A 27,326-nucleotide genomic window follows, 5' to 3' on the forward strand; every position below is an offset into this window, starting at 1 on the left:
TATATGATGAGGGGATTTTTTTTTTATTTTTTGATCCAGACTATTCGGTGTTCTGTATGCTTCTTGAACCTTCATAGGTACATCTTTCTTTAGGTTGGGAAATTTTTCTTCTATAATTTTATTAAATATATTTTCTGGACCGTTGAGCTGCATTTCTTCTCCTTCTTCCACTCCTATTATTCCTAGGTTTGTTTTTTTTTTATTGTGTTCCATTTTTCCTGAATGTTTTGTGATGAGAGTTTGTTGTACTTGCTGTTTTCTTTGATCAGTGCGTTTATTTTCTCTATGGTATCTTCAGAATCTGAGATTCTTTCTTCTATCTCTTGTATTCTGCTGGTTATGCTAGTTTCTGTAGTCTCTATTTACCTAGATATTCCATGTCCAGCCAGCCCTCTGTTTTTGATTTCTTCTTTGCTTCCATTTCAGTTTTCAAGTCTTGAACTGTTTCCATTATCTGTTTGATTGTTTTTCCTTGATTTCCTAGAGTATCATTCACTGATTTATTCACTTCTTCAAACTTTCTGTTATACTTCTCATCCATTTCTATAAGGGCATTTTTTACATGCTGTTTAAGGGTGTCAATCACTTTCATTAAGTCATTTTTTTCTATTTCTTCTTGATTAAGGTGTTCATGTCCTCCTGTTGTGAGTTTACTGGGTTCTGGTGGTTTCAGGTTGTTTTTCAGATTGTTGGGTGAATTCTTGCATTGGCGCCTGCCCATCTCTTCCTCTGAATGCTTCCCTATGGATCTTCTTTTACAGGATCAGGTCTCCTTGCCCACTGATGTACCTTCCCAGTGACAGCACTCCCCAGTGATGGCTCTCGTGGTTCTCCAGTGATGTCTCTCCTGGTGCCGAGATCAGATCTCCATGCTGGTTGGTTATCTCGTGAACAAAGCGCCTACCTTGTTTGCTGCAGGCAGGTTATTGAAACAAAGTAGCTCCCGCCAGCTAGGTTGCCCTTGGGATTTGGCCCCAATGCCCCAAGAGGGAAGGGACGCAGAAAGGGAGAGGGTTCTGGATGCAAGTTGTGTGGGATAGGAAGAGAGAGGCATTATGCTGGGAGTATAAGCCCAGCAGGAAGCCCAGGAAATATAGGGAAGATGAGGAACGTCTGAGTTTCATGTCCCGGGCTCATGCCGCGGGTCTGAATCTCCCAGTGGTTACATTCTAAGAAGGATAAAAGCAGTAACAAAAGTTAACAAAAAATGAGGTTTTTTTTCTGTCTTCTGATGAAGGAGGAGCTCATGATTTGCTTTTTCTAGCATCCACATTGGCTTAAAGGGACTCTGCAGCGAAAATTGTGTAGCTTGTGGCTATCACTCACCCTATTCGAGCTTTCATTTAGAAAGGTCAAATTTAGCCCCTGGCCTCCTGGACTCTTGCTCTACATGAAGATAATTGGATTCTAAAAAGAACAGACGCTAATTTGTAGGTTTAATATAGTGCTTCTTTTAGATAGTAATAAAATCTTTTTCTAAAACCCTAAGTGCACACTATCATTAACATAAATCAAGTGGTTCCCAACCTCAGATCTGAAGGAAATTCTTTAATATTTAAACCCTTAGAGATATCGCAGTGTACATACACTTACCTCCCAATTCCCCATTGTAGACTCAGATAATGCTACTTTAAACTTTGTTAAGAATCCAAGTGTTTTCAGGAATTAAAATGTGTATGCTAAGTCCACTGACTTGATCTAAGCTTTTTTCACTTTTTATCAGGAAAGGAAGGACACTGCTGATCACCGGTTGCTAGGGTTACGTTTGCTTTATGAACAAGTATATTTTTTGCATGATCAAATCTACAGAAAATCTCAATTCCAACCCAAAAGAAAGATTAAAAATGACATGGAAAGATCAACAAAAACCATAGTCAGTACAAACAACCTGTAATGTCTCTTACAAGGAAAAGCAATAAATGGCTCTCTAGTAGTTAGCTTCCTTTTGTTTCTTTTTATATCTCCTTCCTTTTTCTATTCTCTAATCTCCCCCTCATCCTCTCCTCTGTCTCTGTCTCTGTGTGTGTGTGTGTGTGTGTGTGTGTGCGTGTGTGTATGTGTGCGTGTGTGTGTGTGTGTGCTATTTTCATGTGCATATTCCTTGGCAGGTGTATATGGGTGTGGAGAGCAAAGGACAACTTCAGGCGGCAGCCTTAGCCATCCACTGTAATGGAGATAGGGTCTCTCATTGTTTTGCCACTGTATTTTTATTACTTTGCACATTTCTGTGGAATTACATTTCTTCTCCCTCCATCTCCTGGTAGAAGCAGCAGGACTGTTCTACATGGGTTATGGGAATTTGAGTTTAGGTTCTCATAGAGTATAGCAAGTGATTTTATATACTTAGCCATCTCCTTATCCCATTCTGTTAATCTTACTAAATAATATTTTCACACGTTTTTAACCAGAGTCCTTATATACTACAACAGGAAACATTATGGTTTGATTCAGGTTTGGGGCACATCAAAATCATTTTCATTCTTACTGAATGACAATATCCTGCTACAATAAAATTTTGGAAGGTTAAACTATTTCCCAATAATGAGTATTCTGTGATGCTGCAATCACAGTGTATCATCACTGGTAAGTAAAAATAAAAATAAATGCTAGTCATAACGCACATCACATTAGTATCTAATATTTCACTTAAAATGCTACATCATTTAATTCACTACCTTTCTTATCACATATTGCTGCATAAAATATACTTTTTTGTCTCTTTTAACTACCTTGGGTGATTATAACTGTATTCAATGAACTGCCTACATCTACTATATATAATTAGACAAGTTTTGAGATAGTTATATGCTCATGATACCCTAACCTTATTTAAGATAATAAACATGTCTGCCATTCAACTGAGTTTACTTATATCCCTCTCTTGCCATGCTTCCTCCATTCCCTTATCAAATCCTCAGGAAAGCAGTAGTTTATCCTTCACTAAGGACTCATTCTCACTTAATGGAATTAAATATAAGTAGAACCATAAACTATACACATTTTTCAGGCTTTTATCTTTCATGGTCACATATTTTGTGACCAGTCTGTTCCATTTTAAAGCCACATAGCAGCCCTTTATACTGATGAGTCAGTGTTTTCACTTAATCATACACATATAAGAATGTGGCTTACTTTCTAGTTTGAGGTTACAGGTAAGTGATGGATCATGAACCTTGCTTTGAGAGGTCCTGTATATACACATGGCTGTATATCTCTGAATAAATAACTCAATGTAGAAGTACAAATCAATAGCTAGAGTAGGACACTAACTGCTCTTAACTGGTGATCCAATTCTTCAACCCTCTAGTATCAGATTTTAAAAGAGATTCTGGTAACTTGAAATCTAAGTATTTTATTTCTTTGTCATCATAATATTACTGATGTAATATTCTCAAATGTAGATATCCTCAAATCAGCATCTAATTGATGGGAGCATCCAACTGGCTAGTGGAGGAAGGGAGATGAGAAAGTTGCATTTCATAACTGAATAATAACTAATTTTCTTTAGTTTTCATTCAAATAATGGAATCAAAAGTACAACTTGGGTGAAATATAAAAAGAGTTTACAGCTCTCTGTTCCTCCCTGTTTTAGAGAAAGCTGCATATTTATGTTTAGTGCCAGCCTCTTTCCTGAGACAGGGTGGTGAACTTTGGAGTAAATGGATTTGCTTGTATTGGACGCCTGGTTTCCAGGGATGCCTTCAATTATGACAAAGTAGACATTGTTGGCATCAATGACCCATTCATTGAAACTACATGGTCTGCATGTTCCAGTATGATTCTACCCATGACAAGCTTAAAGGCACAGGTAAGGCTGAGAATGGGAAGCTTTTCATCAATGGGAAGGTGATCTTCCAGGAGCAAAATCCTGCTAACATCAATTGGGGTGATGCTGGTGCTAAGTATGTTGTGGACTCTACAAGTGTCTTTACACAATGAAGATGTCTGGGGACCTCTTGAAGAGTGGGGCCAAAAGGGTCATCATCTTTGCTCCTTCTGCAGATGCTCCCGTGTTTGTGATGGGTGTGAACCATAAGAAGTATGACAATTCCCTCAAGTTTTTCAGCAATGAAATGCTTCCTGCATCACCAATTGCTTAGCTGCTCTGGCCAAGGACATCCATGATGACTTTGGCATTGCAAAAGGACTCATGACCAAAGCCCATGCCATCACTGCCACCCAGAAGACTGTGGATTACCCCTCTGGGAAGTTTGTGGCATGATAGCCTTGGGGCTTCCCAGAACATCATCCTGGCACTGATTAATGCTTTCAAGGCTGTGGGCAAATTCATCCCAGAGCTGAATGGAAAGCTCATAGGCAAAGCCTTCAGTGTTCCTACCCTCAATGTATTTGTTGTAAATCTGGCATGCTGCCTGGAGAAAGCCACCAAGTATGAAGACCTCAAGAAGTTGGTGAAGCAATCATTTGAGGATCCACTAAGGGGCATCCTGGGTTACTCTGAGGAATGGATTATCTCCTGTGATTTTAACAGTGATGCTCACTCTTCCTCCTTTGATACTGGGATTAGCATTGCTCTCAAAGCTAACTTTGTAAAGTTCATTTCCTGGTATAACAATGAATTCAGCTACAGCAACAGGGTTCTGGACCTCATGGCATGCATGACCTCTAAAGAGTCAGAAGCCCACCTTGGGCCACCCATTCCAGCAAGGACATAGCACATGCTAGAGGCCTTCTGCTGCTGAGCAGTTCTTATGTATAATAGTTTAATAGCTATCATTTGCATGGGAACCCTTTCATTATTAATATATTCACATATTCCATCCCGTGTGTGTGTGTGTGTGTGTGTGTGTGTGTGTGTGTAACACACGAAAGCATACATATGGAGAGCAGAAGACTACTTGTAAGGCTGGGATATGTTGAGGATAGGGATAGCTCTGTCTCCTATCAGGTAAACTCATGATATCATACTTCAGATCATATGGGTTTCCTGAAACAGATTTAACAAAAAACAATCTCTTGAGTCTTAAAGTTACTTACTCTTAAATAGGATACAGTTGAGTCTTATTTTCTTTTTTTCTCTCTCTCTCTTTTTCCATATCATTTATTTATTTATTTATTTTGGTTTTTTCAAGATAAAGTTTTTCTGTGTCATAGCCCAGCTATAATGGGATTAGCTCTGTAAACGAGGCTGATATTAAACTCTCAGAGACCTGCCTGCCTCTGCCTACCAAGTACTGAGACTAAAAGTATGTGACTTTTCATATAATTTTGAAGAAAATATTCATTTTTTTACAGAGGGAAAATGGTACAGCCTTATTTTTTCTTCCATCCATTACATAGCAACCACAGTTTCCTCTGTCCTCTCCTCCTAGTCCCTCTCTTCCTACCTGCCATTTCCAAATCCATTTCTCCTTCTTTCCCTTCAGAAAACAGTGGGGCTCCCAGAATATTAATGTAGTATGGCATGTCAAATTATAATAAGAATAGGCACGTGCCCTCATATCAACACTGGATGTGATAATCCAGCAGGAAAAAAAAAAAGGGTTTCAAAAACAGGCAAAAGAGTCAGAGACAGCCTCTGCTCTCATAAGAACACCAAGCTGTACAACCATAACATATGCAGAGGACCTAAGTCAGACACAGGCTGGCTTCCTGATTGTTGGTCCAGTCTCTGTGAACCCCCATAAGACCTGCATAATTGATTCCTTGGGCATTTTCTTGTGTTGTCCCCCACCTCTCTGGCTCCTACAATCTTTCCTCTCCCTCTTCTGCATGATTCTCTGAACTTCAACTAATATCTGGCTGTGGGTCTCTATATCTCTTCTCATAAGTTGCTGGATGAAGCCTCTCTGATGCTGATTATAATAGGCTCTGCTCTGTGAGTATAGTGGAGTACTATTAGGAACAATTTCATTGACGTTTATTTATTTATTTAGCCAAAGTGTTTTGTTGGGTAGGAGCCAGCCATGATAAACTAAATATGAAAAGATACCCAAAGGAAGTTCTTTACTTCCAACCATTATCACCTGCCAGTGCAGGACTCAGCCATCAATAAGTTTAAGAGAGGCCTAAGTCTCAGTAGTTTACCCTGAAGCAATACTGGTTGCAGGAAGGACCATGAACTAAGATTACCAGAGCACCACCCAAGAACAAACCATCCAAAGGAAGTGCCTTACATTTCATTTTCTGTAGATAGGACCATCTGCCAGCACACACTCACCAGGATACCCCTAAGCAAATGTTAGCCAATCAGGGATCCTGAACCTCAGAAACTACTCACACCCACATTTACTACTATTAAAAACCCAACTCTGACTTAGCTGGGGCTCTCTGTTTATTCCAATACGTTGGACATGCAGAGAGACAGAGTTTGTAAACTTGCATAAAATAAAGGCTCTTTGCTTTGACTCAGTCTCCTTGTTGGCTTTTGGGGGACTTGGCAGATTTGGGCATAAGACTTGTATACTAGGTCTCTCTGGTCTATGAGTATGGTAGAGTATCATTAGGAATCATTTCAGGTTCCCTGTGCGCTCTGTGGACATAAGAGGTGAGACAACAGTGGCCCTGTGACTCGGAACCTCCCACTCCCTAAAACATAGAGAAAGGCCACCCCCACCAGGTGACTTTGGCATTCCTAGCAGCCAGCAGAGAGCTTGTCTGCTAGATAGCCATCTATCCTGCACCAATATGTCATTTCCTGTGAGCTCCATGGAGACCAATTCTTGGTGAACATAAAAGGTGAGACAACAGTGGCCTTGGGAACCCAGACCCCCCACCCCCTAAAACCTCCACATGGGAGAAAGACCTGCCCCCCCAGGTGCCTTTGACATGCCAAGCAGCCAGCAGGGAGCTGGTCTGCTAGACAGTCATCTACCCCACCCCCAACCCCCAAAACATTGTTCCCTATGAGCTCCATGGAGACCAACTCTTGTAGACTTTAGAGTTGAAGGAAGAGATGGGAAGGCGCCAATGCAAGAACTCCTCCAACATCCTAAAAAGCAACATGGTAACACCAGAACCCAGCGAATACACAACGGGAAGACTTGATCATCCCAATCCCTACACAAGAAGTTTAGCCTGGTTAAAGAAGATGGCTTGTTCAGGCTCATTTTCCTGCGTTACTAGGAGTTTTCACTAGAGTCACCCTGCTGTGGATTCCTGGGAGAATCCATTGCACTAGCTTTCTACCTTGCACCCAAATTGCCCTTCAGTTCTCATTGTCTCTCCCAGTACTCTCTGCGTTTAGATTTTATACAGATGACATGTACCCTGGTGAGAGGACAGTACTGAAATCCCCCACTACCAATGTGCATGGGTTCATGACTGATTTAAACTTTAGTACTGTTTCCTTTACAAAGTTGGGTGCCCTTGTATTGGGGACATAGGTTTTAAGAGTTGAAAATTCATATTGCTTGATTTTTCCTTTGATGACTATGAAGTCTCCCTATCCATTTTTGTATTACTTTGATTTGAAGTATATTTTGTTAGATGTTAGAGTCGCTATACCAGCTTGTTTCTTGGTCCATTTTCTTGAAAAATCTGTTTCTAATCTGTACATGGAAGTAATGTCTATCTTTTATGTTGAGGTGTGTTTCTTGTATGCATCCATTTTGTTAGTCTGTGTTTTTGTTTTAGAATTGACCTCAATGATATTGAAATATCTGCCCAGCCTTCTGACTTTTAGAGTCATGATTCAGAAGTCATGAGGTCTGTCTTTATATCTTAGTTGGCCTTTCTGTTTTACAGTTTTTAATATTCTTTCTTTGTCCTGCATTTTTAATGTTTTGATTATTGTTAGGGTCTGAGAAAAGTCCTTAAAGAATACCTACAGCCTTGTATGCAATAACAAGAGTGCTTTATTAATTCTAAAATTGGGGTGTCACTTGGTGACCTCCAAAGAAGGCCACAAGCTCCTTTTAAGTGGAATTAGGAAAATTAATCTGGAGCTGTTTAGCAGTGGAAAAATTAGTATAGGTCTAATTGGTGGGAGGTCCTAGTGGCTAGTGAACTTCCAGCAGCAGGGTAAGGAAAGTTATCCTTAGTTATCAGGAGACAAGGAGGAGGGCTCCTGTTGAGTCATTAAAGGGGATTTAGGAGCCTGCTGAGCCAGCAGAAGGTGCGGTGGGGTGCCTGCTGAGCTAGAAGAGGGCTATGGTTTTTCTGAAGACTTTCTGTTTAGCTCTGTCCCATTTTAGTGAACCAATAATACTAAGGTGAAGATTTTTTTGTTTTTTGTTTATTTTTTTTTAGTTGTTGAAAAAAAAATTCACCTCCTCCCTGTTTCCCATTTCCCTCCCCCTCCTCCCACACATTGCCCCCTCCCCCCCACTCCCCTCTCCCTCCCCTCACTCCATTTCCCCTCCCTCTCGAGAATGAAGAGCAGTCCAGATTCCCTGCCCTGCAGGAAGTCCAAGGTCCTCCCACTTCTATCCAGGTCCAGGAAGGTGACCATCCAAACAGGCTAGGCTCCCACAAAGCCAGTTCATGTATTAGGATCAAAACCTAGTGCTATTGTCCTTGGCTTCTCATCAGCCTTCATTGTCTGCCATGTTCAGAAAGTCCGGTTTCATCCCATGCTTATTCAGTCCCAGTCCCCCTGGCCTTGTAGATTTTTGTCAGTTCACTAGAGAGCCTGGTCTTCTGCCACACAAACACACCACCTCTCTCAATTACCATATAACCAGTGACTTTCTTTTCTAGTTCAATTTATTTTGCAGTCTGTTAGGCTCTTATGGGTATGATCTTTATATGCATGACCTTCTTTATGTTGGAAAAGATTTCTTCCATAATTTTGATAAAAATATTTCTAGGCCTTTGATCTGGGATTCTTCTCCTTTTTCTATTCCTATTATTCTTAGGTTTGTTTTTTTCATTGTGTCCCAGATTTTCTGTATGTTTCCTGTCAGGAATTTTTTAGATTTAACATTTTATTTTACCAATGTATCTTTTTCTTCTATAATATCTTTAGTGCCTGAGATTCTCTCTTCGATCTCTTGTAGTCTGTTGGTGATACTGGCATCTGTAGCTCCTGTTCATATATGTACATTTTTTATTTCCAGAATGCCTTCAGTCTGTGTTTTCTTTATTGCTTCTATTTTCATGTCTTGAACTTTTTTTTTTATTCATTTTTTTCAACTGAATCTAATTGTTTCTTCTTGGCTTTATTGGATTTTTTAAAAAGAGATTTATTCATTTCATGTCTTAGGACCTCTATAATCTTTATAAAGTAGGTTTTAATTTTCTGATGCTTTAGATATGTTGGGATATTCAAGGCTTCCTGTAGTAGGATAGTTAGGCCCTGATAGTACCAGGTTCCCCTAGTTGTTGTTGATTGAATTTTTGCACTATCATCTAGACACAATGCTTTGGGGGTGGTCATAGGTCTAGTTGTTGATTTTGGAGTTTGTCTTGTTAGAGAGGTGCTTTGTTCCTTGGTTTCTGTAATGGTGTAAACGAATGCAGACAGATATATATATATGTAAATATATATATTTACATATCTTTAATGGAGAAATAGACTTACAGAACCACTGTTCCCGCGGAGACCAGGAAAGCAGAAGCAAGCACTGCAAGCATGATCGCCAGATTTATAGGTAAACATTAGCCTGGGGCGAACATGCCCCCTAAGGGGCGGGACTTATCCCTACATCTCCCCTTTTTGTCTAAATAAGACAGAACTAAACTAAATACAACTATATACAATAATAGCAAATAATAAATATAACAAACAATATTGAGAACAAAAGTTTTGCTAAACATTCTATCTCAAGGAGTCTAAATAATGTAGAGAGTAACTACAATTATATAATCTTCAACTCCGTCAAAGATCTGAGAAGGGAATAAATATTACTTAACAAATGAGAGATATCCAAAATGTGCAACAATTGACAGAGACAACTGACTACCTGGGCAATCACCCAAAGTCTCATTTGCAATGTTGAGTCAACCTACTTTGTCTAAGGCCTAACATAGCTAACATACCATTATTAAAGGCAAGGAACTTTTCAAAACTATCTTACCCTGTCTTGGCAGGATATGACAGTCCTGTTTTACCCATTGATGCACGCTCTATCTCTCTGACAGTGGTTGAGGTATGGGCATTTCTTTGCCCAAAGGCCAGTTCTGCCGAAAAGAAAGGCTCCAGGTGGAGTGTCTTTGGTGCTCAACATTCTCTCGGGAATAGAGCGGTGTTGCCAGGAGCAATTGTGTCTCACTATCACGAAACTCTGAGATAGATTAAAGGCCATTTTCTACAGCTCTTTGAAGAGGTTGAAGATTATCTATCTATACTGAGTATAATCTCTATATATCTAGAGAACCTGATTAGTCTAATTATAAATGACAAACTTAGATGACTATTTATCTATATAATTATCAATATCTATCTAACTTAAAGACTAAGACAATAAACAACTGTGTAACAAATGAGGATAATGACCTCCAAATATAAACACTGTACAAATATACATTGCAATATGGTAAATATATATCAATACACAAACATTATATAAATATCTTAATCAGAGGTAGAAATGTACACTGCAATATGGTAAATATATATATATATCAATACAATATATGTCAATACATAAAAAATGTTTTAAACAGAGGTAGAAACATGCATGCATACAATAGTCAATATAATTTAATTTTGTATTAATATACAAGAATCGATACCAATATATTTGTCTAAAAGCAGTAACTCACAATTATAAAACTATTATCCCATCATTCCCTCTTTTTTTTTTCCAAAATGATCCCTGAGCTTATAAAATTCCTCCCCAACCTCCCAACCCCTAAATGATGTCCCTAAACCCAGGGGCAAACTTTACTGGGAGAGGGGACGTCGTCCTCTATAATTACTTCCAGCTCTCATGGGGGTGACGTTCTTTATGGGGGATCCTGTGAAAGTAAAATGATGGTTAAATTTCAGGATCAATGTCTTTTTTTTTAAAGAAAAAGATTTATTTATTTATTATGTATACAACATTCCTTCCATGTATGTTTGTCTGCCAGAAGAGGGCACCAAATCTCATTATAGATGGTTGTGAGCCACCATGTGGTTGCTGGGAATTGAACTCAGGACCTCTGGAAGAGCAATCAGTGCTCTTAACTTCTGAGCCATCTCTCCAGCCCCAGGATCAATGTCTTTTAAAATTGCAAATCATCTCTGAGTATTTTGTCGAGGTCTGGCCAGAATGTTGTACAAGATGTGCACCATTTCAGCTAACCAAGTTGGGATCATCTTGTGCAGCTGGTACCCAAAACAGGTTTTGTAGTAGCGCTATCAGTATCATGACATCATATCAACCAGGTAGAGTTGTTGTTGTGGGGCCCCATCTTCTTCCTGGAAACTTCAAATGTCACTTCAGGAAAAACTCGTTGTTCATTGTGAAAAACTTAAACATTAATCATATAGACATAAGCTTCAGTCCCTTTAGTAGGAACTGAAACATTAGTGGCTGATATTAAGGAGAAATTAATTACTATGGAAGAGGGAACAGCTGATTTGGATCATAAGCTTCAGTCCCTTTCTGTAGGAAATGAAACATTAACTGAGAGAATCAAAACTGCTGAATGTGACAATCGGATTTTGTCTAAAGCTTATGACATATTGGCGGAAAAATTGTCAATACAAGAAGGCATGGTTTATGCCATAAAAATTATGTCCAAAGATGAGATGTTATCTCTAATGGATAAACTTCATACTTTAGAATCCTCAATGAAGGTTTTGGAACATAATTCTGGACAGGAGATTCAGACATTGCAGAAGGCAATGGTAAATAGAATTAAAAAGATTGAGGAATTTCTAAATTCTGATGAAGAAGAGCAAAGGATAGAAAGGCAAATTTTAACCACATCTGTGGGTAAATCTCTCCGGGACACTTTCCACACTGATCTGAATTATTTGTTACAGCATAAGCAAAATATCATCACAGCTTCACATTTTTCTGCATTTAATATTGATGGTGGAATGGGCTTGTTGTATCCTGCCTTTATAATGTTGAGGTACATCTCTTATATCTGTAATCTCTCTAGGACTTTATCATGGAGGGGTGTTTGATTTTATGAAAATCCTTTTCAACATCTAGTGAGATGATCACATGATTTTTGTTTTTCAATTTGTTTTTGAGTTGGATTACTTTTATCTATTTGCATATATTGAACCATTCCTGTTACTCTGGATGGACTACTAGTAACTTATGGTTGAATGGTCTCCTTAAATGTTCTTTTATTCAGTTTGTAAGCATTTCACTGAGAATTTTTGCTTCTGTTTTGAAGAACAAATTGTCTTTAATTCTTTTCCTATGTTAGACTTTTGTATGGTTTGGGTAATAATGAAGTAGGAAACATTCTTTCTGCTTCTATTTTGTGGGACAATTGAATATATAAAGGCATTAGCTCTTCTTTGAATGTTGGTAGAACTCTGCATTAAAACCATCTAGCCCAGAATGATTTCTCATTGGAAGACATAATCATTCCTTCTACTTCACTAAGGGTTATAGTTTTGTTTAAATTGCCTATCTGATCTTTGGTAAGTGGTGTATGTTGAGAAAATTATTCACTTTTTTTTTTATTTTTCCAATCTGGTGGTATGGTAGTTTGAAAGAAAATGGACACCGAAGGGAGTGGCAATATTAGGAGGTGTGACTTTGTTGAAATAGGAGTGGCCTTGGTAGAGGAAGTGTATCACTGTGGAGACAGATTTTGAAATCTCTTTTGCTAAAACTTCACTTTAACAGTCTACTTCATGTTGCCATCTGATCAAAATGTAGCCAAAACTATGTCTGCATGCCACCATGCTCCTCACCATGCTGATAATGAAATGAACCTCCAAAACTTTAAGTGAGCCACCCCAGTTAAATATTGTCCTTTCTAGAAAACAAGGCATTCCAGGATATGAACAAATTTAACAATGTGCAGCCATGAATCCAGCCCTACAGAAAGTAATAGAAGGAAAATCACAACTCAAGGAATCCAACATTGCCAACACTGCCTACAATAACTGAGGCATCTAGCGACCCTTCACTAGCACAACTCAAAGAAGGGAGACACACAAACTCTACTTCCAAAAAAAATAAGAATATCCGGATAAAACAACCACTGGCCATTAATATCACTTAATATTAATGGTTTCAATTCACCTATAAAGAGGCACAGGCTAAGAGATTGGATATGAAAACAGGATCCAACATTCTGCTGTTTGCAAGAAACACATCTCAACCACAAAGAAAGGCATCTACTGAGAGTAAAGGGTTGGGAAAAGGTCTTTCAAGCAAATGGTCCTAAGAAAAAAGCAGGTGTGGCAATACTAATTTCTAATAAAACTGACTTCAAACTAAAATCAATCAGAAGAGATCGAGATGGACACTTTATACTCATAACAGGAACAATACATCAGGATGACGTCTCAATCCTGAATATCTATGTGCCTAATAAAAAACACCCACTTATGTAAAAGAAATGTTACTAAAACTCAAGGCAGACATCAAACCACACACACTAGTAGTAGGAGACTTCAATACACCTCTCTCAGCAATGGACAGGTCAATCAGACAGAAACCTAATAGAGAAGTAAGAGAACTACTGGAGATAATGAAGCAAATGTACTTAACTGACATCTATAGAACATTCCACCCAAATAGGAAAGAATATACCTTCTTCTCTGCAACTCATGGAACCTTCTCAAAAATTGACCACATACTTGGAAACAAAGGAAAACTTCAAAGATACAAAAAAAAAATCAGTGTCCACCTGTGTCTTATCAGATCACCACGGATTAAAGTTAGAATTCAACAACAATCCTACCTTCAGATATCCAACAAACTCATGGAAACTGAACAGTCAACTACTGAACCACACCTGAGTCAAGGAAGAAATTAAGAAAGAAATTAAAGTCTTCCTTGAATTTAATGAAAATAAAGACAACATACTCAAACCTATGGGACAATATTAAAGCAGTCCTAAGAGGAAAGTTCATAGAACTAAGTGCCCACTTAAAGCAAAGAGAGAAAGCATACATCAGAGACTTAACAGCACACCTGAAAGCTTTAGAAAGAAAAAGAAGCAGACGCGCCCAGGAGGAGTAGAAGACTGGAAAAAATCAAACAGAGGGATGAAATAAACAAAATAGAAACACAGAAACCAGTCCAAAAAATCAATGAAACAAAAAGTTCGTTCTTGGAGAAAATCAACAAGATCGACAAACCCCTATCCAAACTAAATAAACAACCGAGAGAGAACATGCAAATAAATAAGATCAGAAATGAAAAGGGGGACATAACCACAGACACAGAGGAAATTCAGAGAATCATTAGATCTTAATACAAAAGCCTGTATGCCACAAAACTAGAAAATGCAAAAGAAATGGACATTTTTTTTAGATAAATACCATATACCAAAGTTAAACCAGGACCAGGTGAACAATCTAAATACACCTGTTAGTAGCAAAGAACTAAAAACTGTTATCAAAAATCTCCCTTTCAAAAAAAGCACAGGACCAGATGGTTTCAATGCAGAATTCTACCAGAACTTACAAGAAGAGCTAATACCTATACTCCTAAATTTATTTCACAATATAGAAACAGAAGAGTCATTGCCAAATTCCTTTTATGAAGCTACAGTTACCCTGATACAAAAACCACACAAAGACCCAACCAAGAAAGAGAATTACAGGTCTATCTCACTCATGAATATCGACGCAAAAATTGGCAATAAAATACTGGCAAACTGAATCCAAGAAAACATTAGAAAAATTATCCATCATGATCAAGTAGGCATCATCCCAGAGATGCAGGGCTGGTTCAACATACACAAATCTATCAATATAATCCAGCATATAAATAAACTGAAAGAAAAAAAACCATACGATCATTTCATTAGATGCTGAAAAAGCATTAGACAAAATTCAACACCCCTTTATGATAAAAGTCTTGGAGAGATTAGGGATACAAGGGTGATACCTAAATATAATAAAAGCTATTTACAGCAAGCCAACAGCTAACATTAAATTAAATGGAGAAAAACTCAAAAACATCCTACTAAAATCAGGAACATGACAAGGATGTCCACTCTCTCCATACCTCTTCAATATAGTGCTTGAAGTTCTAGCAATAGCAATAAGAAAACATAAGGGAATTAAGGTGACTCGTATCGGAAAAGAAGAAGTTAAGCTCTCGTTATTTGCAGGTGATATGATATGATAGTATACATAAGCGACCCAAAAAACTCTACCAAAGAACTCCCACAGCTTTAGTAATGTGACAGGATACAAGATCAACTCCAAAAAATCAGTGGCCTTCCTATACAATAAGGATAAGGAAACAGAGAGGGAAATCACAGGAGCATCACCTTTCACAATAGCCACAATTAGCATAAAATATCTTGGGGTAACTCTGACCAAGGATGTGAAAGATCTGTTTGACAAGAACTTTAAGGCATTGAAGAAAAAAATTGAAGAGGACACCAGAAAATGGAAGGATCTCCCTTGCTCCTGGATTGGGAGCATCAACATAGTAAAAATGTCAATTCTACCAAAAGCAATCTATAGATTCAATGCAATCCCCACCAAAATCCCATCAAAATTCTTCACAGATCTGGAGAAGACAATAATCAACTTTATATGGAAAAACAAAAAAAACAGGATAGCCAAAACAATCTTATACAACAAAGGATCGTCTGGAGGCATTACCTTCCTTGACTTCAAACTCTACTACAGAGCTACAGTATTGAAGACAGCTTGGTATTGGCATAAAAACAAAGAAGTCGACCAATGAAATCAAATAGAAGACCCTGACATTAACCCACAAACCTATGAACAGCCAAAAGTATACAATGCAAAAAAGAAACCATCTTCAACAAATTGTGCTGGCAAAACTTGATGTCAACCTGTAGAAGAATGAAAATAGACCCATATCTATCACCATGCACAAAACTCAAGTTCAAATAGATTAAAGACCTCAATATCAGCCCAAACACACTGAACCTGATAGAAGAGAAAGTGGGAAGTACTCTACAACACATGGGCACAGCAGACCACTTCCTACGTATAACCCCAGCAGCACAGACATTAAGGGCCTCATTGAATAAATGGGACCTCCTGAGACTGAGAAGCTTCTGTAAAGCAAAGGACACTGTTGCTAAAACACAAAGGCAACCCACTGACTGGGAGAAGATCTTCACCAACCCCACAACTGACAAAGGTCTGATCTCCAAAATATATAAAGAACTCAAGAAACTAGACCTTAAAAGGCTAATCAACCCAATTATAAAATGGGGCACTGAGCTGAACAGAGAACTCTCAACAGAAGAAGTTCAAATGGCCAAAAGACACTTAAGGTCATGCTCAACTTCCTTAGTGATCAGGGAAATGCAAATCAAGACAATTTTAAGATACCATCTTACCCCTGTCAGAATGGCTAAAATAAAAACAAAACAAAACAAAAAACAAACAAACAAACAAACAAAAAAAAGAAACACCAATGATAGCCTTGGCTGGAGAGGTTGTGGAGAAAGGGGTACACTCATCCATTGCTGGTGGGAATGCAAACTTGTGCAACCACTTTGAAAATCAATGTGTGGTTTCTCAGGAAATTCGGGATCAACTTACCCCTGGACCCAGCAATACCACTCTTGGGAATATACCCAAGAGAGGCCTTATCATACAACAAAAGTATATGCTCTACGATGTTCATAGCAGCATTGTTTGTGATAGCCAGAACCTGGAAACAACCTAGATGCCCTTCAGTGGAAGAATGGATGAAGAAAGCATAGAATATATACATATTAGAGTATTGTTCAGCAGTAAAAAACAAGGGCTTCTTGAATTTTGCATGCAAATGGATCCTGAGTGAGGTAAGCCAGACCCAAAAAAAGGAGCATGGGATGTACTCACTCATATTTGGTTTCTAGCCATAAACAAAGGACATTGTGTCTATAATTAGTGATCCTAGAGAAGCTAAATAAGGAGAACCCAAAGAAAAACATATAGGCATCCTCCTGAATATTAACCTTCATCAGGCGATGAAGGGATACAGAGACAGAGACCCACATTGGAGCACCAGACATAAATCTCAGGGTCCAAATCAGGAGCAGAAGGAGAGAGAGCACGAGCAGGGAACTCAGGACCGCAAGGGGTGCACCCACCCACTGAGACAATGGGGATCTTTATTGGGAAATCACCAAGGCCAGCTGGCCTGGGTCTGAAAAAGCCTGGGATAAAACAGGACTCTAAATATAGCAGACAGTGAGGACTGCTGAGAACTCAAGAACAATGGCAGTGGGTTTCTGATCATACTGCACGTACTGGCTTTGTAGGAGCCTGGGCAGTTTGGATGCTCAACTTACTAGACCTGGATGGAGGTGGGGGTTCCTTGGACTTCCCACAGGACAGGGAACCCTGATTGCTCTCGGGCTGAGGAGGGAGGGGGACTTGATTGGGGGAGAGGGAGGGAAATGGGAGGCAGTGGCGGGGAAGAGACAGAAATCTTTAATAAATAAATAAATTAAAAAAAACATATTTATAAGTACTTAATGTTTCATTTAACCTTAAGAGCAATGGAATGTACTTGCTTTATATTAACTTGGCTACTCTAAATAAACATTTTTCTTCTCTAAAAAAAAATCTTTTCCTTTCTAATAGTTGTCATAACCTTATTGTCTCTTCACAGCAATGGAAACCATAACAAAGACAGAAGTTTATAACAGGAGTGGGCATTGCTCTGATAGGTCTGACCATATTTTTGTTTGAAGAAATTTAGACTTTGGCAGTTTGGGTTAGAGAAGTACCTGAATGATTTAAGTGCTGCTTAAAGGGTCATATCATTAGGAGAATGGAAAAAAAATAGTGCTAAGTGTGATTTGATGAACTATGAAGGGCTACCACAAAAAGGTCCCCAAAGTTGTAATTAAGCATGAGAGCCTTGTTACAGCCCCAGTAAGCAACATAAATTGGCAGCTTTGGCCATGGATTGTGAGTTAAGGATAGAAAAAAATGTTTAAGAAATTTGTTGCCGTGGCAAAAGAAAGAGCTGAGGTCAGACATGTGTCAGGGGTGCCTCTAAATGGAGGCCTAGAGAAGTCATTCTGTAAAACTGTGAAGCTGTAGCCTAGATTGCCTTGGGGACCCTAAGATGCTGGAGATGACAGAGTCATGGGATGCCTACTGAGGAAATCTACCAACAAAGAGTGGAAGCAGGCCAAAAGAAAGCTCAAAGGAGTGGAAATCTTAAGAACATTTTGACATCAGACATGAAGATGCACAGTTTAGAGTTTGCCACACTGAATTTAGATCTTGCTTTGGTCTAGTATTTTTTTCACTATGCTCCCTTCCCTGTGGTTTGTAATGGCAATATATATCCTGTTAGAAGTTCATGATCTGTTTGTTAATTTTTATTTTATTGAGTATTATTGTGAGGAGATTGCTTGAATCTTTAAAGTTAAACCTTTACCTTCAAAGTATTGTTGAGAGTGTGATGGGCTATGGGGACTTTGAAGTAGGACTGAATGCATTTTTTCCTTTTTGATATGGCTACAAATCTTTGGTGGTCAGGGAGTGGAATATGATAGTTTGAATTTAATTGACCCCATAATCTCAAAGGAAGTGGCACTACTAGGAGGTGTAGCTTTGGGAAAGGATGTATATCACTGGGGAGCAGGCTTTAAGATCTCGTTTTCTCAGGCTTCATTCAGTGTACCACCCAGTCTACTTCCTGTTGCCATATGATCAAATTGTAGTTTGTACCATGTCTGCCCTACATGCCACCATACTCCCTGGCATGCTGATAATGGACTAAACCTCTGAAACAGTAAGCAAGCCACCATAATTAAATGTTTTCCTTTATAAGAGTTATCAAGCTCATTGTGTCTCTTCACAGCAATAGAAATCCTAAGACAGACAAAATATAGGTTTTTAAAATATGTCTTTATAATTTTCTGTATTTGTTAACTGTTTTTATGTCCCCCCTTTTCATTTCTAATTTTGTCAATATAGATACTGTTTCTCTCCCTTTTAGTTAATTTCCATGAGGGTTGATCAATCTTATTGACTTTCTGAAAGAACCATCTCTTTGTTTCATTGATTGTTTTTAATAGCTTTTGTTTGTTTGTTTTTATTAATTTCAACACTGTGATTGTTTCTTGCCCTTTTTCCTTTTGGGTGTGATTTCTTTTTGTTGTTGTTCTGGAGCTTTCAGGTGTTTCTGTCAATTAACTAATATAAAATCTTATGAGCATTTGGCTTATCATACTCTACTTTCAGGTGGTATTATATCACTTTCTTCACATGTACCAAACATGCAATGTGTTACTATTCCTGTTCATATCTGTATGTCGTTGAATACATTTTATATGTGTTTAAAATCCCATGTAAAATGTGGCAGTATCATTTAAACTGTATTTGCCCCTAAAGACCTTGAGTTAATGCCTTTATAGAGTTTGTGTTACTTATTTTCTGTCTCTTAGTGATGATTCTTATTTATTATATGAGGTGCTTTACTTACAATTGATTAGTTAATGACTTTTACCAACTTTTTGACTGATTGAGATGATCTCAGTTATTCTATCTTAAATCAAATCAGAATAACTACCAAGAGTGTCCACTTGAAGAGTACTGGCCATAAGTAACTTCCCATAGCATAGAATGGCTTTGAATGCATTCCATTTTTGAAATGATTTTGTAACTTCATTGTGTGGTTCTCAAACAGGATATATGTATTTGAGAAAGTCATGACACAACAACAAAACTTCAATGTGCAATGCACCAGAGATGCAGAAGACTTGCTATGCTTCAGAACCAGCATGTGTTTCTATTATAGAACAACTCTTAGGGATACAGACTTTATCTCCCAATAATTATATACAAGGACCTAATATGTCTTCCATTGGTTTGGGAGGTCCTTTAGTCTATATGTTGCTTTTATTGGTTAATGAATAAAGGAACTGCCTTGGCCTGAAAGGATAGAACTTATGTAGGCAGACAACACTAAGCTGAATTCTTAGAAGAAGAAGGCAGAGTGACAGAGATGCCATGGAGTTGTCAGAGTCAGACATGCCAAATCTTTGCCAGTAAGCCATTGCCACATGGCAATATTCAGATTAATAGAAATGCACTAAATTAATATAATATTTAGCTGTTACATGAGGATGTTGGCCCTTTGTTTGTCCAGGCCACCCCGCTAGCTTACACCTGAAATAATCACACAGAAACTATATTAATTAAATTACAGCTTGGCCCATTATTTCTGGCCTCTCATTGGCTAACTCTCACATCTTGATTTAAACCATTTCTATTAATCTTTATATCACCACAAGGTCATGACTTACCCAGAAAGATTCAGCATGTCTAACCTGGTGGCTCCATGGTGGTTCTCACTCTGTCCTTCTTCCCAGCATTCATCTCTGTCTTCTCAGTCTACCTAAATTCTACCCTATCAGGCACAAAGCAGTTTCTTTATTCATTAACCAATGAAAGCAATACATGAACAGAAGAAACTCCTATACTATTTAGCCAATAAGAAACTAGAGCTAATGGGCCAAGCAGTGTTTTGATTAAGATAGTTTATGTGTGGTTATTTTGGTTCTGGGTGCCTGGGATGAACAAGGAGCCTCCTCCTACAAATTGGCACCAACATGGAATACTAAAATCCACTTAAAAACTGAGAGAGATTAATTCTAGACATAACAATATAGAGTTTAACACAGCTTCTTGCTGTTTGCTAGAAGTGTGACACAGCTCCCTTAAAAGAGTTCTTACTGATTCAGCAGTAGCAGCCATGCAGTTTCAAAATGGCAGCTTGCCTGCCATGGACAATGGTGTTAGCACAGACTCTGGCACTTTCAGAGTCCAAGTATTTGGATGGAGTTAGTGAGCCAACTGCTGAAGCTTGCTTAATGACAAACTGGACAAGCTGTGTGCCTAGAAATGGGTTGGTGTGCATCTATCAGAGTCACAAGTATCTCAGCCATGCTGGACTGTGTTGAGAAAGCAGAAAGTACCATATATACCATAGTAATGGTGCATCTCAAGTTTTAAGAAGCACTTAGCATTTTAAAAAGTGCTCCTTGAAAGTAAGAATTACAGATATGAAATAAAGGCAAATCCAGATGAGTCGGTGTTGGATAAATGTAGACTTGAAAGAGAGAAGAAAAAGAGTAGAGAGAGTCATAAAATAAAGTTATTGCTTTTTTTTTAAAAAAAAAGGTAAAGTCTTCAAAGAAACAGAGTACAGACAGTCATAGATTAAAAGGAATAAAGAAAAATAAGCCATGTAAGATGGAAAATTCACAGTCTAGATATGTATATTATTGTGTTATCTTTAAATTTTTTGACTGCAAATGAGCTAACTACAGAGAGAAATTTCATTGCATGGGCTGCTAAGCTAAACCAACATGTATATTATAAAAGTATTATGACTTTCAAATTTGGGTCTAAGGATATTTTGAAAAAAGAGGTTTCCACAGAGTATGAGAACCTGTGGATTGCTACTAGACTGGTGTTGTTTGATGGAATAAGACCCCCTGAAAAGTTGCCTTGAACAACCCTCAAAAATTACTTTGCCCAACCGCTGACTGGAATGAACCTAGCAAACAGGATAAACCATAAAAGACCTTATTGACAGTGGCCCTAATCAGCAGAAACTAGTATGGACAAAACTATACCCATATTCCAAAATAGTGTCTATTAAATGCTTGTTTACATTAAAAGGGGGATATGATATAGATATGAATAATTTTCATTCATATTATTTATACAAATTTAAGCTCAATGTAGTTCTGATCTTGATTAAGGTATTATGTTTGTGTAGATCATTTAAAAATATAATGTATAATTAAGGAATATGTTAATAAACACTCATCTATAATAGTCAAGATTGTAGTCATGTTAGCTAGAATTTCTAGATATATAGAAATATACTTCAGTTAGATAAGATTTCTTCAAATATTTCAGAAACCTTCAGAATATGGTATTTAAAGTGTTTTAATAACTTAAGACTTTTCATGGCAATGAGACACATCTGCTCCTGGCAGCACAGGTTACTTCAAAAGGAAGATGGGCATTAATGAGGATCCTTATGGAGTTGGTTAGCCATTTGAGCAAGAAACTGCTCTTGTCAGACTGATTAACTGGACATGCAGGCCAGCAGAGAAATGACTTCTAAACTGCCTAAAGGTGACATGGTCCTTCGGGGTTCCAGCTTCATGAAAGAGTCTGTGAGACATTCTACAGGATACAAAAGAAAGTGACTGGCAAACTGCTAATAAAGGTGGAACAAATTTTGAAATTTCCTGCTTCATGGAAAAGTTTGCTGGATACTATTGGACTGTAGGATGAAGATGGATGCCCCAATGGCACAGAAGAACTTTAGATGACTGTCTAGGCAGCGAGAAGTCTCTGTCAATTCTTAACTTTTGGAAGTTGCTTACAATGTACTTCCTGTTTAGGTAGTATTATAGCCTTTTGGAGTCTTTAATCGAGTTGAAGAATACATAGTTATAGTTATAGTTTTCCTTAGTTATGATAAAAGACAAAGTATATATAAATATTATAACTGTAATTATTGCTTGATACCTGTTATATGTAATTTTAATATCTTAAAGTTATAACCTTCCTTTTTATTCAAACAGAAAAGGGGAGGTGATTTGGGAATCCCCTCTAGGTGCTGTAATTACCATTAATAAATAAGGAAACTGCCTTGGCCTGTTGGTAGGGTAGGACTTAGGTAAACATGTAGGACAGAACTGAATGCTGGGAGAAGGAAGGGCAGAGTTGAAATGCCATGAGTCTGCCACCAGAGATAGACATGCTAAAGCTTTGCTGGTAAGTATGACTTCATGGTGATATACAGATTAATAGAAATGGGTTAAATTAATGTAAGTTAGCCAATAAGAAGCTAGAGCTAATGGGCCAAGCAGTGTTTTAATTAATATAGTTTCTGTTTGGCTATTTTGGTTTGGGCAGCCAGAACAAACAAGCAGTCTCCTCCTACATTCCATAAAATAGTCCTGTAATTTAAAATTCAATATTGGATCTAGGCTTTGGGATATTCTTCATATATTGCTTTAACACCTGCTAAAATGAATTTATTTAGCTTGAAAATGTTTTTTGATTTATTTAGAAATGTGTTTATTTTATTTATTATTACTTAAAAAATATCAATCCAAATTTCTACTCCCTCCTCCACCCCTCAAACCCTAAAGGAGTGCCATTCACCCCGCCCTGTGGGAAGTCCATGGCCCTTCCTACTACATCTAGATTGAGCAAGGTTTACATTCAAAGAGAATAAGATCCCATGAAGCCACTATATGCAAGTAGAGACACATCCCAGTGTCACTATTAGTGGTCCTTCAGTCTACCCCAGCTGTCAACGCTCATCAGAGGGGCTTGTTCACTCCTAGTCCAGTTGGAGTTGGTGAGCTCCCATTAGCGCAAGCAAACTGTCTCAGTGGATGACCCACTCATGATCTTGAATTCCTTGCTCATACTCTAACTCCTCCCACTCTTCAGATGGATCTTGAGAGCTCAGTCCAATGTAGGTCATTGCCTCTGTTTGCATCTGTTGTTAGACGAAGGTTCTATGGTGATATTTAAGAAAATCATCAGTCTGACTACAGGGTAAGGTCAGCTCATAAACCCTCTCCTCTATTGCTTAGGGTCTTAGCTGGGGTCATCCCTGTGGGTTCTTGGGCATTTTTCTAGATCCAGGTTTCTTGCTAACTCCACAATGGCTCCTTCAATCAAGATATCTCTTTCCTTGCTCTCATATCGGTCTGTCTTCCCTCTCAACTATCCCATTCCCTCAAGTTCTCCTAAGGCCCCCTTCTCCCCTTCTTTCTACTTCATGTTCACCTGCTCCCAAATTTTTGTCTGATTCCAATTTCCAGGTGGGTCTATATATGATTTTCTTTGGGTTCACCTTATTGCATAGTTTCTCTAGGATCCTGAACTATAGGTTTGTTGCCCTTTGTTTATGACTAGTATCCATTTATTAGGGAGTACACACCATATTCATCTTTTGAGGTCTGGGTTATCTCACTCAGGATAATGTTTTCTAATTTTGTCCATTTGCATGCAAAATTCAAGATGCCATTATTTTTTACTGCTGAGTAGTACTCTAATGTGTTGATGTGCCACACTTTCTTTATCCATTCTTCAATTAAGGGGTGTTTAGGTTGTTTCCAGGTTCTGGTGATTACAAATAATGATGCTATGAATGTAGTTAAACAAATGCTTTTGTAGTATGATTGGGCATCTCTTGGGTATATTCCCAAGAGTGGTATTGCCAGATCTGGAGGTAGGTTGACTCCCAGTTTTCTGAGAAACCGCCACACTGATTTCCAAAGTGGTTGCACAAGTTTGCATTCCCACCAGCAATGGATGAGAGTTCCTCTTGCTCCACAACCTCTCCAGCATAAGCTATCGTTAGTGTTTTGATCTTAGCCATTCTGACAGGTGTAAGATAGTATCTGAAAGTTTTTGTTTGCATTTCCCTGATAGCTAATGAAGAAGAACATGTCCTTAAGTATCTTCTAACCATTCGAACTTCTTCTGTTGAGAATTCTCTGTTTAGTTCGGTACACCACTTTTTAATTGGGTTATTTAGAATTTTAATGTCCAATTTCCTGAGTTCTTTATATATTTTGGAGATCATTACTTTATCTGATGTGGGGTTTGGTGAAGATTTTTTCCCATTCAATGGGCTGCCATTTTGTCTTATTGACTGTGTCCTTTGCTTTACAGAAGCTTCTCAGTTTCAGGAGGTCCCATTTATTTATTGATGCTCTTATTGTCTGTGCTACTGTGCTACTATTTAGGAAGTAGTCTCCTGTGCCCATGCATTGAAGGTTACTTCCTACCTTCTCCTCTGTCAGGTTCAGTGTGGTCTTATTTATATTGAGGTCTTTAATCCATCTGGACTTGAGTTTTGTGCATGGCAACAGATATGGTTCTGTTTTCATTCTTCTACAGGTTGACATCCAGTTATGCCAGCACCATTTGTTTCTTTCTTTCTTTTTTTTTTTTTTTTTGGTTTTTCGAGACAGGGTTTCTCTGTGGCTTTGGAGCCTGTCCTGGAACTAGCTCTATAGACCAGGCTGGTCTCAAACTCACAGAGATCCACCTGCTTCTGCCTCCCAAATGCTGGGATTAAAGGCATGCAGCACCATTTGTTGAAGATACTTTCTTTGTTCCATTGTATCTTTTTTGCTTCTTTGTCAAAAATCATAGGTGTGGGAATTAATATCTGGGCCTCCAATTCAATTCCATTGGTCAATGTCTGCTTTTATGACAATACCAAGCTGTCTTCATTACTGTAGCTCTGTAATAGAGCTTGATGTCAGGGAACGTAATGGCTCTGGCAGTTCCTTTATTGTACAAGAATGTTTTGGCTATCCTGCATTTTTTGTTTTTTTCATATGAAGTTGAGTATTGTTTTACAAGTTCTGTGAAGAATTATGTTGGGATTTTTATGGGGATTGCATTGAATCTATAGATTGCCTTCAGTAAGATTGCCATTTTTACTATGTTGATCCTTCCTATATCCAAGAGAGCATAGGAGATCTTTCCATTCTCTGGTATCTTCTTCAATATCTTTCTTCAAAGGCATAAAGTTCTTGTCAAATAGGTCTTTCATATCCTTTGTTAGTGTTACACCAAGATATTTTATATGTTTTGTGGCTATTGTGAATTGAAAGTGTTTCTTGATGAATATCTGTAATATAACTTACTTTATAATGAAATATTTGCTTTTAAATTGTAAAATTTATCATATTTATTGACATTGTGTAAATTTATGTACAGTTTAGGCAGCAATCACGGTAATTTTGATACAATGATTATCTTTCTAAAAGTGTACTTTAACTTGTAATTTATTCAGTAGATAATGTGATTTTTTCACTTTCAGTGAAAATGGGAAGTATTTTGTTGTTAATTTTATAATAAAAGGTAACCCAACTATTGAAATTATGACTAAAATTTACCTGTGTTATTGAAAATAATATTTATTGAATTAATCTGAGGATAAACTTAAACAGCAGGGTTTTCATACAGATCATAATTAAACAATGGATTACACATTGAACTTCAGGCTTATTTTGGAAAAACTAGACAAAATATTTATAATGAGTATAAGTTATCTATATTCACCTAACTCATATATAAATGTTTGAAATGAGTGGTGTATGGCTCATATATTATTTTACCTCTAGATTGCTATTTGTTATTTTATTCATTACATACACACATCTAATGTGTTCACAACAAATACATATTAAAAACGTTAAAAATATTGAAACTACTTCTATCAACAATTAAAAATAAAAATATTAGGCATGATACAAACATATTTTAAATGATTATAATCCATATTATATTTTAATGTATATTCAAATGTATTTGTTTCTTCCACTAATAATAGTGACAAAACTCAATCTGTGATCACACAACAAAGTTTCCGTCTGTGTTTAGGCATTCCTCCCACCTTTTTACTCACTTCAGACAAATATTCAGAATTTAACTTTATTGTTACAAACCTCAGAGTATAAGATACAGGTTGAATCTCAGTATTTCAGCTGAATATTTTGGGACTCATCCAAGTGAAGTCTTTGGAGAGTTATTAGGTTTTGCTCCACATTGACTACAGGGTGGATCACCTTTCTTCTTTGTAGTAGTCAAAGCAGTACCAACACAAACTGAGTAAGATGAGATGTTAGTCCAGATTTAAGTTTACATGATAATGCTTAGCTTTTTAAAAATAATGTCTACTTTATAGTATCAAAGTCATACAAATGAATGAATATAAAATAATCCAGAAAACAAAATTATGAAAAATTAAATTATCCAGGAGCATAACATTAGACAAAATTATTAGAAATATTTTAATCTAGATAATAAACTTCTTATTTCTTTTTTAGCTAATCTGATTAATTAATTTTCTGCTTTTATTTAACTACTCCACTAAGAAGCTTTCAGAAGCATAGTTAAGATATACTCCTAAAAGCAGACTCTTGTTTTCTTGGTAGAAGTTTAGTTGTTGTCAGTATTTTATGATTAAATATAGATTTCTGGGGAATAAATTTGTATGAAAATCCTAAGAAGCTTAACATTGTATTTTTAAGATGATGTTTTCAGAATGAGAATTCATAAGCAAAATTTTATGAAGACCTTAAAACTATAATGAAGTGGATTAACAATTTGCATGTCCAGTAAACTAACTTTTTTATTTTTCACTTCTAAACATGTTTTCTTATTAAAAGTTCAAAAAATAATTTCAGATAATTGTATTCATCCTTGTTTGGAGTGCTATCAATTTTCCAAACAAACTTTATTGCAATGACTTTTCATCTTTTCTTTTATCAATATAACTGTTGTA

General features: G+C 37.4%; 1 pseudogene; it reads left to right on the forward strand.

Annotated features, from left to right (window-relative positions):
• Positions 1-4,676, forward strand: part of LOC142855394 (glyceraldehyde-3-phosphate dehydrogenase pseudogene) — an 85,808-nt pseudogene extending 81,132 nt beyond the window's left edge.
• The last annotated feature ends 22,650 nt before the right edge of the window (positions 4,677-27,326 follow it).

Source organism: Microtus pennsylvanicus, chromosome 8 (assembly GCF_037038515.1).
Source record: "Microtus pennsylvanicus isolate mMicPen1 chromosome 8, mMicPen1.hap1, whole genome shotgun sequence".
NCBI lineage: Eukaryota > Metazoa > Chordata > Mammalia > Rodentia > Cricetidae > Microtus > Microtus pennsylvanicus.